General features: G+C 31.8%; 1 protein-coding gene across 3 annotated transcripts in view; it reads left to right on the top strand.

Annotated features, from left to right (window-relative positions):
- Window positions 1-633: 633 nt before the first annotated feature.
- Window positions 634-12,865, top strand: part of LOC112453783 (metabotropic glutamate receptor 2-like) — a 120,607-nt gene continuing 108,375 nt past the window's right edge. Inside the window, exons 1-2 of one of the 3 annotated variants that reach the window (XM_025014715.1) lie at window positions 634-722; window positions 1,331-1,526. The gene's annotated coding sequence lies outside the window, so the exon portion shown is untranslated. Of the gene's footprint in view, window positions 1,001-1,330; window positions 1,527-12,865 lie in introns of all 3 variants that reach the window. The other 2 variants (XM_025014714.1, XM_025014713.1) reach the window with 2 other exon arrangements.

The following is a 12,865-nucleotide window of genomic DNA, read 5'->3' as shown; positions in this document are numbered from 1 at the left end:
TTTTATCCTTTGTGTGCTCGCTGATTTCTTTTTACAAATACATTATTCCATTTCAACTAACATGGTGTTAAAAAGGACAAAAGACTTTGCGGCATACAACGTAAAATATTCAATAGCTATCATTTCTAACTAGTGATTAAATTTTAATTGATAGACGAAAGTAAAGCGTTTTAATTATCTCTCATGCCTGTATTAAAAGTCTATATAATAAATTCTAGACGTGCAATAATTCAAGAAGCATCTTGGTATATATCTGTATATCACGCGTCGATACATTGACAGAGAAGCTTGAGCATCGCGTTGTCTCCGTGGCAAGGTCTAATTGGTTCGATAAGCGCAAATAGGCGGGAATAATTAAATCTCCTCTCTCGATGCGGCATAGAGAATCAAAGCTGTCAAGGCAATTAACCCGTGTAAACTTGTGAGCCCGATCCTCCTACTGACAATCATCCATCGATTGTCGCGCATTTCCCTCAACGACTCATGATATTCGATATTATCGGCCAAAAATCCCATCGTCCCGAGTGCCCGATAAGAGAACGCGCGCCGCATGGGATGCTGGGAAGAGGGGTTGGTTCGGTTCAAGCCGGCGCCCTCGCTCCACAAGTTCCTTCAGTATACGCGCGTAGCTACATTCGGTTGGATCCTATCTCGCATCGTGTTTGAAAATCGCGTCATCTTCGTATATCGGGAAAATCTTCCACTAGGGAAACATTTCGTCGGTCGGTTTACGTGTCAAAAACTACCGCTGTGTTTACTTAAATTTGATTCGAAGACAATTTAAGCTGGCGCGAATATAATTCATTCCTTGAAGTGTTCTCTAAGTATATAATGCTCGTTATAAATTGAAACTTTAAAAAACTTAGAAAACTGCGTATATTGAGATTCCACGTCGGTTAATCACAGAAACTTCGAGCGAGCGTCGACGTAGCTGTCATCTTGAAGTTTGCTAATTGCAATCACACGGCTTTGTGAAGGACAAAATACTGCCATTGCAATGGTATCATTTACTTCAAGCGTTTTGCTTGAAAAAATTCCCAAATTATTATTTTTGTGCAGTAAAGAATATTGTAACATTATAGTGCATAAACTAGATAGTTAAGAAAAGTTGATTTAAGAAAGATAGTTATTGAAAGTGAAGACTATATTCACGTCTTTCGTGAGCAACCAAAAATTCCATAAAGCAATTTCATATTTTGGAAGGTACTTCAACCACATATACGGCCATTCGTAATTTCCTTATCGCAGCCGTCAGAGATTCAATCGATTTCAATTTGCGCGAGCTGGTACTGCCGAGGCAATATATCTCGAATTCCTTTGCTTCTTTCAGTACGGTTGATAATGCTCGCCTGGAGGATTCTTTCGACCATGATACCACTCGAGATTCTTCTCGAGTTAAAAAACGCGGCTTATTCGCGCGTGTAACCATTAAAAAATAATCATCCACGTATTACAAGACTGAGACAGTGTTCCAGCGCAGGGGGAGAAATGGCAACACATTAAGAGATGAAGTTTTACTCGGGGAGGTAAGTATTGCGCAGAATGTATGAAGCTTCTTCAGTTTCTTTAGCGACTAATTAGAAAATATTCCCATCGTATAGCTTGTTATCCAAAGCAATAACTCTTCGTGTTAACGTAAAGTCATACTGACACGTATTGGATGAGTAAGCGAACAATGTAAATTAGGCTTAACCGTATAGTTAATTCTAGTTTAACGCAGGGAAAAAGAGAAAGAGAGCAGTACTAAAATAATGTTCCAATTTTCCCGCGAGTTGGCACCTCTTTTATTTTTTGCTGCAACGATTAAACCGGAGTGCTGAATTAGCTAGTTTTTTGCTTATATTATTTAATATTCTCTTTCTCTCTTTTATACACTCTTTTTGTCTCGTAGGCAATGTTATAATTTCTCTAATTTAAAGATTTATTGAGCTATTGTTCGTATATACAAAGAGTATAAAAACAATTGTACAGTCACTAAAAAGAAGTCTATACTTTACCATTGAGAGTATAAAGAAAATTTAATTAATATTTCCTCGCAAGAATTCTTTTATTCCAATAGCTCATTGTTCGACAGAATTCCTTATTGTATACCATTAAAAGCAAAATTTCTCGTATCGCCTCTCGAGATATCATCCTAACTATTACTACAAAGACCCATCGACCCTTATTTAGTCCCCATAGAAAAAGCCGATGGCCAAACAGCGAACCCTTGGACGTAGAGCGAGCATCTAAGATCATTGTACGACCCTTTACGACCGCAGTAATTCTTTAGACCGCGCACACCGACTCTACCCTCGGTTATCGGTGTAACTACTTCGTGTGGTAGCAGGGCTCCTTTACTTCTGATGAAGTTACATTCGTAGTACCAGAGATCCATCTTGCCAACAGGCTCTCTCTCACCTTTCTTTTAAATTCATCGAAACCTTTAGACGAGTCATACGGAATACACATAGTAATCAAACACTTGCACGTACGCTCATCACGTTTGCAAACGTTTGCAATATTGTTTTATTTTTTATTATAATTTTTGTCTTAAACATGTAAACATATAATGTAAATACTTTAAAACATTTAACAAAATTAAAAAAAAAACATAAATGACTTAAAAAAAAAAAATATTTAAAGAAGCATGAAACATATGTGCATAATCCTTAAAAAAGAAAAGAACAGAAAATTATGTATTAATATTTATTTGTCATTTTGATTATTTATTATTATTTTATAAATACTGCTAAAAGCATTTACATAAAAGATATATTATTTATAAAGATTCCTAAAAGTGTTTATATAAAATATGTGTTATTTATGAATATTCCTAAAAAGTTCAATAAAAATATATAATAATCTTGAATTATTTCAAAAAATTATTTTCTAAAATATTTGTGCTTTTTAATAAGAATATAACGTTTCTTACAAATAATTCAAATAATAAAATAAATAAGTTGCAAAAGCTATCCGCACTTAGGGTATAGAAGAAAGAAGATACTTTAGTTGCAGGCATTTGTGCGCAAAAACGGTCTCGACAGTGATTTATTATAACATTTCATTTCACGTAACATACTCTCAAGGAAACTCAGCTTTAGATATACCTACGATATGCTGGTGAAAGAGTTGTACTCTGTCGTAAATATAAAGGAAAATAAAAATTACTGCAAACATCTTGAAAGCTGTGCTTTATGTGTTCCCCCTATATAATATAATTTCGCATTCACTACCTTTCTCTTAAATTATTCTAAATGTTTGTATCATGAAAATTTAAAGATCCGTGCGTATCTATTGACACGGTGAATAACTTTTAATGAATGCAAGCTCTTCCGCGAAGTTTATACCAAACTTTCGAGTCAAACTTGAATTTCGTCTTACAAATTTTCGGCTTTTCCCACCGCGGATTCTTGTTCCGCACAGCAGATGTGCGGCACGCCGTATTAAGTTTACCGTTTTGAAAGCGGTTAAAGTTACAAAATCGAATTGAGAAGCGTATTAAAATTCAACGAAAACGATATTATATCTGAGCATAATATGCGACTGATGAAAACTTAATGCTAGAATTATGTAGCCTTACTACGATTAAGCTGTGGCTCGCGGAGAAGTTATTTCTAAGACTAAAAGACTATTATCTGCCCACGTATACCAGATGTCTTACGAGATGGTCGTGAGATGAATATGCATTGCGACAATGGAGACGAGAATTACCCCTTGACACAGATCCTAGATTATCGCTTCATTCTTGGGACGTCCAGTTGCCATAGAGATGAGTGAACGAAGTACAGACATAGGTGAGAGCAGTCTTAATAAGAGTTTGATTAAAAAGTTGAGTATATAGCGCATGACGGTGTTGCTATCAAGTGCAACAATCGCCATGGGCAATTCCTTTAATTTTTACCGCCTCTGATTTTCTACAGAATGATGAAAATCTTAATAATATAATAATGTCTCCGCTGTCACTGTTCTTATCGCGAGCAATTGTATTACATTTATGCGAGCACATTTCCACAGGACAATTCAAATTTACATAAGCGAACGGACGAAAGTGCTTTACATTAGATTTAACATTCTTCGTGAATCTCATGAATCTCATTCGGACACTTTCAGAACAATTAACAAATGCTAAGTGAACAATGTAACAATGTGTTTAATATTTAGACGCAATCAATAAATGAGCAATAATTATTTATCTTTTATGCATTTTGCTTCATTATTGATATTTAATCGCTGATTTCAAACAAAGATGCTTAGTGTGCGTGTGATGGGTGTATATTTTTACACGTACGCACACATATGAATAAAAACAACAAATAAAATGCAACAAAAACCAACATTACCATACATTTTCATAATTTTAACGCGTCGTTAGTCGATACTCGCTGGAAATTTTCACCTCGATATATTACGATATTCGATTAATCACGAACATGCGGTACTCTCGAGAAACGTGGTCGTAAATGAGGACTATCGCCGTGGTAATTTTACAGCTTCAGAGCAGCAGCGCGTATATGAATATATTGTGCATATCTACGATCTGAACTGTAGTTAGGTATTTAATAATCATATTATAATGCATCACGTACAGCGCCGGCATAATTCTTCTTTATTAAAAGGCATACTGCGTAGCCGCAGAAATTTACAGGCCATTTCAGTTCTTAATTGGTCTTTACATTTCATGAAAGATTTAATTCCGAAATATGCAAAAGGTGCTCACTTGTAAAAGTATGATTATTTGCCTTCATTGTAGCGTATTACGCCTTTGAACCTGCGTTTATAGTGTAATTTCTCGTTGCATTTATCACTAAATTTCTGGTTAAACTCAACTTCGAAATGGTATAACTGTTAAATATACCCAAACCAACCAATAAAACTTTCGAACGCGCGTAGTAACGATGTATCATTAGAGGATAACAAATAACTAATTTAAAATATACATGTAAATGGTGCGATATCGTTGTATTATTTGAAAACATTAAAGTTCAATAATCGATACATTTACATATCCACCATAAATGTGATTGATTTATTAAACGTTATAAACGGAATAATAATTTATCATTATAAGATTCTAGTAGTATGTATATCTATTATTTTCTGCGCTTAGACGGTATTTTTAAACTTTATCGCAAACAAAAAATCTGCTGGTAATACCTTTCCGTGCACATAAAAAAGCGCAAACTTAATTAGTCGTGACAATGTCACTTTTAAACAAGCCGGACGTAGACGCAATTAACCATCGTGGCAAAAATATGAAAGCTGGGACTTGTTTATCTGGGGTTTCTCTTTTGTGAGATCACATATTCGATGAATCCAGAAAATATTAGTATCTCGTTATAATAGAGAGCTATATACGTACATACATACATGCAGCCATTTATTAAAAACTAAAACCAAAATAAATAACAGTAAAATAAAACTATTATTACTAAACTAAAATAATATTAAATTTTCTTGAATTTAATACACATTTCTCCACCGTTTCTGTTCATTTTGCATATTGCGATCTTCATTAAATTCCTTATATTCCTATACTCAAGCTACACGCTTTTTTCCTCGATTCTCTTTTTATTTATCATATATACAAAATAATTCATAAAGTTTTAATGTTTTACGAGATATTTTTTGAAATCATTATAAGTAAAAAAGTTTATACAAATATAAATGCAATTCTAAATATTTAGGAAGTTACCTGTAACATTTTTGGGAGTGCGATATTGTGATCTAAGTCATTTAGATTTTGCAATTAAAAGTGAATGAAAGATCTTGTTAAAAAAAGGCGTAAATACAGGATGCTTTACTATACATTGAATTTCAAATGTGTCCATATAAATTAGGAATGGTATTTGAATGGTATCCTGCAACGGAGAATTTATATCTAGGTTTTATAGTTGATAAAATATGTACAATAAAAGTATCCAATACAATTAAGTATAAATATGCCTCGATTATCGAAATAGAAAGTAACAATGTGACGCTTCGTCGAAACTTTATTGCTTGGTAGACTATAGAGTGCGTCAACGATGCAAATATTACCGAGAGTCAATTCCATGCACCGCCAATGATTATCCATTAGACCTCGAATAACGGCGGTTTATAATACAGTTATGTGGTAACGCCTCATTTCCGGCAGGATGTGACATTATTTGGAAATAATTACGTAAGCACGACGAAAGTGCATTTACGATTAAGCCGGAAATTGAAAATACGCCGTAGAATCTTCATTATATTCAAAGGTGCTTTGAAAGTATTCTGCTATCATCGTAATTGCAAGTTCCACTCATTAAAAATTGGATTATAAAAAATCTTCTATTACTTTAATAAAAAAACACACACAAATTTAAAATAATTCTTTTAAATTGTGGAGAATTCGTAGTTTCCTACATTTTTATATATAGATGACTCAAAATGTTTTAAACCGTTTTTAATTAATAAAAATTTATCGTATTAAAATCGTAAATCTAAAACTTCGAAAACTTATATTAATGAAAAACTGGATATTTATATTATAATAATAATAATTTATATTATGACAAAATTTAAGGATCTTTCTTCTTTCTCATAATTTGCATAATCGAATATATGTACAATTAAGAAAAAGATATATTTGTATATTATAATTATCTGCGTAAATATTATTCTTAAGAAAAATAATTATATTTCCTTAATTACATTTTTGTAATAAGTAAAGAAACAAATTAGAATCTTTAGTACTTACGATATCCAGAAGTTGACTTACGGAAAATTATCATATTTTGCTGCTCTAAGTTCTTAAAAGCAATAAGTCAGAGAAAGAGAGAGAGAGAGAGGGAGAGAGAGAGAGAGAGAGAATTCTCATATTTTTTATCGAATTGTATTTGATCAATAATAAAAAAAGTTTTATGTCTTGAATATTATTAAGAGATAAATTGAGAGATTCTGGAAGAGAGTTAAATTCTATTTATTATACACAATTTATTCTCTCTATAAAAAGAGTTAAAAGAAATACCAAACAAGATGAAATAAGTTCTTATGTAATTAGAGAGCAAGCTTATATTATTTATGACTTTATATTAATTATTATTTAATATTAATTTCCATTTAATCAATATATTTCTCAATAATTTAAAATAATAGAGCAATTCTCAATTTACCTTAGTTCTGTTACTTATATCAAATCCAATTATTTAATTAAAGTAGTAATATTTGAAATAGTTTATGTAAGTTGTTTTCCATTCTCTTCCTTTCTTCCCCTCTTCCGCCGCTCCATCCCTCTTTCTCTCTGTGTGTTAAAATATTGAATAATTCAGATCGTATATTAATTATTATATATAATAAATTAATTCACAACGTGATTGATTGGAGAAATAAAATTTTATTACTTTTACTACTAAAAATTTTTTTATAAAAGGTACCTATTCAAATGCAAGAAAAATATTAAAAGCTATTTAAAAAATAACAAATATTTTTTTGCAACAATTAACTGCATTTGTAAAAATAACAATAAATAATAAAATTGTTGGTTAATTTTAACGTAGCGTTAAATCTTTTTTTTACGTAATGTAATTAATCGCCGGTTGATTTGTAAATACAGCATTTCATTTGAGATGAGATTTTTTTCGACGAAATATTGATGCAAAATATTTGTAATGAGACGATGTATCTTCCGAAGAAAAAGCTTCTTGCACGACTTAAAACTCTTAAAAGTCATTTATCATCATAATTACATAGCTGCTTTTTGCAAAGTACGCTGTCTTGTGATAGAAAGGTATGCATTATTATCTACCACCATAAATTTCCACTACATTTAATGTAGTTGCAATAATGATTTTAAGATGTAGTTGTAATTATCCATTATTTCAATATAACATCTATGTTGCAAAATTACTAAATTATATTTAATTATAAGAATTATTTATATCCAGCATATATTTTCTAACCCATAGCTAGAAATCAATTTTTTGTAAATTAACAATGCAGTCAATAAAAAAGGTCGAATTTATATTATCAACAAAATTTAAGAATCTTTCTTCTTTAACAAAACACAGATTTAATGACAGAAAATTTCAGAAACAAGATTCCGCGTATTAATATTAAAATGACCAAAATTTAAAGAGAATTTCTTTCATGTACCCCTTGAAACTGCCCTGGCAATTTGTCTTCTCAAGAATACCACAATACAACTGATTTATCTTATCAATCTTGAAGCTAATCACCCGCTTTTCCAAGCAAGAGCTAAGAAGATAGTTAAAAATAAAAGACAGCTATAAGTATATCTTAAAAATTCCCGGTGTACGGCGCTTTGTGCCACACCAAATTCTAGCGACGTACTTTATTTTCGCCACTAATCAACAAAAAACTGTTACATCACATTCCACGAATTTTTTATTCAGCCTGGATCGACATCATTAATCTCAGTAATCTCACTAGAACTATGTTCTATAAGAAATAAATGTCGTACCTGTGCAAATTGTCTCAATAACTTATAGTACTAAATAATAAATTTGATATAATAAATTTGACAAATATTTTAAAAATATTTTATGCAGCTAGATATAAACTCCGTTTATTTCAATAACATATTCAGTAAATGGATGTTTAATATGTTGATGTTGTTTCTGTCTTTGTCATTCTCGCAACATGCTTATTAATCCAGATACTAAACAGTTAGCCACAAAATATTTATGGGTACAATGTATTATTAGCCAAACATTGCGAACATACACGATTAAGGAAGTATGATTTTACATAAAATTATAAAGGTTAAATTGAAGTTTGTGGAAAATTACCTTTATATATTACCTCTATATATTGCGAATATACGTTACAATTAGAATAACAGCACGCGAACAAATGTCCGCAGAAAAATTACAGCTCCCACCTAATAGGTCCGACCTCGTCATAAAAAGATGTGAAACCTTTACCCTCTACCTATCTTCTTACTTATTCAGCAGCACGGAATTAATAATGAGTTTCGATGTGCCAATAAGATTCTGTTTTTTTTTTAGTACGATGTTATGTAATAATTCTTCTGTCTAACATAAGCATTACAAAAGTAGTTGAAACAAAGTTTTTGGAATAATACTTGCAATTGCGTTATTGACAAATAGGATAATTATTTTCAAATAAAAAGAAACATAAATCTGATAAAATCCCTTTGTTTTCTAAAATTATATATACAAAAATTCTTATATGCAGAAATCCGCAAAATACTTCGAATAAAGGTATTTCTCAATTGTCTCCTTGCGATCGCTTGGTCTATTCGTTTGACGTTCTTCTGTAGCATCGAAACGCGAAGCAACCGCGTCTAACATCTTGCCTTTGTTCTTTGGGCTGTGCAAGACTATCGCAGGACGATCGGAAGACGCCTTTACTCGCGCTCAATAAGGCGAAACGAGCAAAATGCTCAATGACAAAGAAACGAATTCCGCATCCGTCCTTTCGAGATCGATAGACGATCTTCTCTCGCTTCTCAAGGCACCGTACAATGATATAAAAAAAGTACGTTTGAAAATTGCGGATGTGAAATTTTGCCGGAACAATCAGCAAACAGGTTTACCGAAAGCAATCCTCGACCGAGTTTATTCTCATGTAATATTATGTAAAAGTCAAAATCAACGAAACAATTTAATTGTATATGAATTATTATAATACGTAAAAGAATATAATGTACTGGAAATGGCAACATCCTACAAAGAGATGTTTCAATTGCTTTGTAATAAATAAATAAATTAAATTTCAAGCCAACGACGGTCAAAACTGAAACAAATGTTAATTAATATATCGCGGTCTACTATAAAGACTCTCGGAAATTAAAGAAAATTGTGGAAAATCCCATGCACGAATTGTTTTATCGTAATTATTTTAAATTTTTTGCAATATTGCATGCAATATTGATTACCATCAATTTTATCGGGTAACCATTTATTTGGCTCATTTTAATGCGTGCTGCAGCACTGCTGACATTTTCTATTGGATAATACTGCTTCAGGCGGGTGAAAATATTTTCGCGGCTGTCATATCATTAAATTGAATTTTTCGAAAGCTGTCGTCTGTACCAAAACTACTCACGAAACATTCGAATATGTGAAACGACGACATATTCAGCGTCTCTGAAGGAGAAGTATCGATAGAATCTATATATATGATCTTACTTGTAGCCGGTATATTCACGCGTGGAAGCTCTCTGATAATAACACCCTGTTCACGTGCCATATTATTTCGTGCACACTTGGAAAATAACCGATATTGTGAAAAATAACTCATAAAATTCGCATGAATCAATACTTTACGATACCCGTGAGATCGCAGATCGACGATGCGCGTACCATAAACGCGATGTCCGTTTCGTATGTATCACTCACATTAACGTCATATCCGTAAATGTAAGTTCCAAATAGGTGATTTAATAAATAACGTCTGATGTGCATTAGAGACCATTGCAATATAAGGCAGTATGCATTTGGTATTAAAAAATGATTAAAAATCGATTACCTTAAATGTTGCAGAGAGACAAAATATTCTAATCAGAACAAAGCAGAAATATTTGAAAATGGATATTCCGTTGCAAGTAATTTTACCAAGCAAAGCCTCTTATTCTGTATAATGACGATTTCCCGATTTCTATTTTAGAACATTCTACTCACGAAATTCTTTCCGTCCAATATTTTTGATTGCGATTGCGTACTGCATTTTTTAACTAAATCGTCATTTATTATAATGTAGTTTCTGTATGCAGATTCAAAGAATTTTTGTTCTTATGATTGCAGTGCTGCGTTGAGATAACGTAATATTTGATGTTATCAAAAAAGTCAATCATTTATTTTTTATAATTTTATATATCATTAAATGGAGTTGTGTAGTTTATCAATCTTTATCAATTTTTTTTTATTTTTAATGTAATGTACATAAATTATTATAGAATTAGATAATTTTTGAATAACAAATTATTTAAAAATTATGTACTTTTCTAAATTCTATATGTAAGTGTTAAGAAAGTAATAAAAGTAACTACATCTACATACTTAAAAATCTATGTCACTGCGGGAGGAAAAATCTATTTTCCCATCTCAGCGGTATGCCGTCGCGAGTCTAACAACTTTCATAAGTGAAACGGCGCCTCTAGTCTTGAAGCGTTAGCGAGACTATAAGTCGCGCAACAGGCGTTTCCATCTCACACACACACACACACACACATATATATATGTGTATATATATATATATATGTATATGTAGGTCCAGAGGTATGTTCCGGGACTTTTATTTTTGATATCGGTATATTCCAGGACATTTGGCAGTTTCCAGGACTGTCCTGGAAAAAATTCATGTCTTACGGCAATTTCAGGGACAGTTTTTTGAATCTGATTACATATATATGCGTTATATTCCAGGACTGTATATTTCAAAAAACGTAAACAGTCCCGGAACACACCTCTGGACCTACATATATATCTATAATATATGTATATAATAAATAATCTATTGCTGCGTCAAAGACGAGAAGATTATCATAGCTTTAAGATTTCGTGAGGTTTCATGTTTGTGTAAATGTATTAGAAATATGATGTATTAGCAGGAATAATATAAGAGAAAAATATAAAAGCAAATTAAAAATATATATTTCATAGAGTTCGCCTATTGCTTTATCCATTGGACATAAACGTTTCATATTTTACGCGCAAAAATGTATTGTGTCATGAAGTTACACGTATCTATTTTATAATTTATCAAATAAGAATACTTTTATAAATACGGATAGGGTCGTACAGTCGGTAGACGTATATTATAGAATCAATTATTCAAGTCCATAATAAATCATCTTACACGAGCTCCATAGAAAATTCGTAGCTCCACCTTCACCACCAAGATCGCCGAAACTTCGATGGCGTGTACGTTAGAACAATACACCATAAATAACGCTCGCAAGCAGTAACGCCTATTATTGATCTTTCGTGTCTGAAACAACGCATCTTGTACGTTAATAAAGATCTTTCGCGGTTATTGAATCCACATATTATGATATTAGTCATATCCTTCGTATATTATTGAATATTAATTTAGTGAATTATATCTTTGTATTTTTTTATTGCACGTCATATGCAGCTTTAAAAAAAAATACTAGAAACAAGTTACGAAATATGTTATGTAAGTCTTTTGTCATGCAATGTTGAGTCTTAACAAAATAGCGTGGTTTGAAAATTGATATGTAATAAAATATATATACATATATAAAATGTTTCAACTTTTCAATTTTTTCTTTCATTATATTTTAAAATATCTCTCATTAATTCAGATCAGCTCACGTTTTAAAATGTTATTCATATAGTGTACCATTTAGATTATTACAATCGTGTTCGCGACTGAGCTTTTAGAATTTCTTCGTAGCACTTCATCAGACGTGAGAAAAAATTAACGAGGATGATGGCAAGAAACTAAGAGAAGTTTGTGATAATAATTCGGCTCGAATGCCCGCTAGCTATACACATCGCTACAAACGTGAAAGAATAAAACGCGAAAAAAGGCGTTGAAAAAACGCAGAAAACATAAAACATAGAAAAAAGGCAGGTAGCGAACACTTATCTCCTATGATTACACGGTTAAATCTTTTTTATTTATTATACAAAATAAATGTCTTAATTAAATACAAAAAAAACTAAGAAAGATATTATAATATTACGCATAAATGTGATGAAACTACTCAAAAACAAAATATCTGGAACACTAAATTAAATTTTCCAGATATGTAAACGATCCAGATTTCATATACGCTAAAAGAGCTTAGGTTGCGTAAATTTTTATGTATTAACTGAGGCAATCACGCTGAGTCGCTAAATCTTCAGCAAATATTTATCAATTCGAACCTCTGAATTCTTTTCATTGAGAATATACAGTCGTGCTCTGATGC

The sequence above is a fragment of the Temnothorax curvispinosus genome, unplaced genomic scaffold (genome assembly GCF_003070985.1).
Source record: "Temnothorax curvispinosus isolate PA1 unplaced genomic scaffold, ASM307098v1 QBEX01004686.1, whole genome shotgun sequence".
In the NCBI taxonomy this organism is placed as follows: domain Eukaryota; kingdom Metazoa; phylum Arthropoda; class Insecta; order Hymenoptera; family Formicidae; genus Temnothorax; species Temnothorax curvispinosus.
The sequence above is the reverse complement of the archived record's forward strand: the minus strand, read 5'-3'. Positions and strand labels throughout refer to the sequence as shown.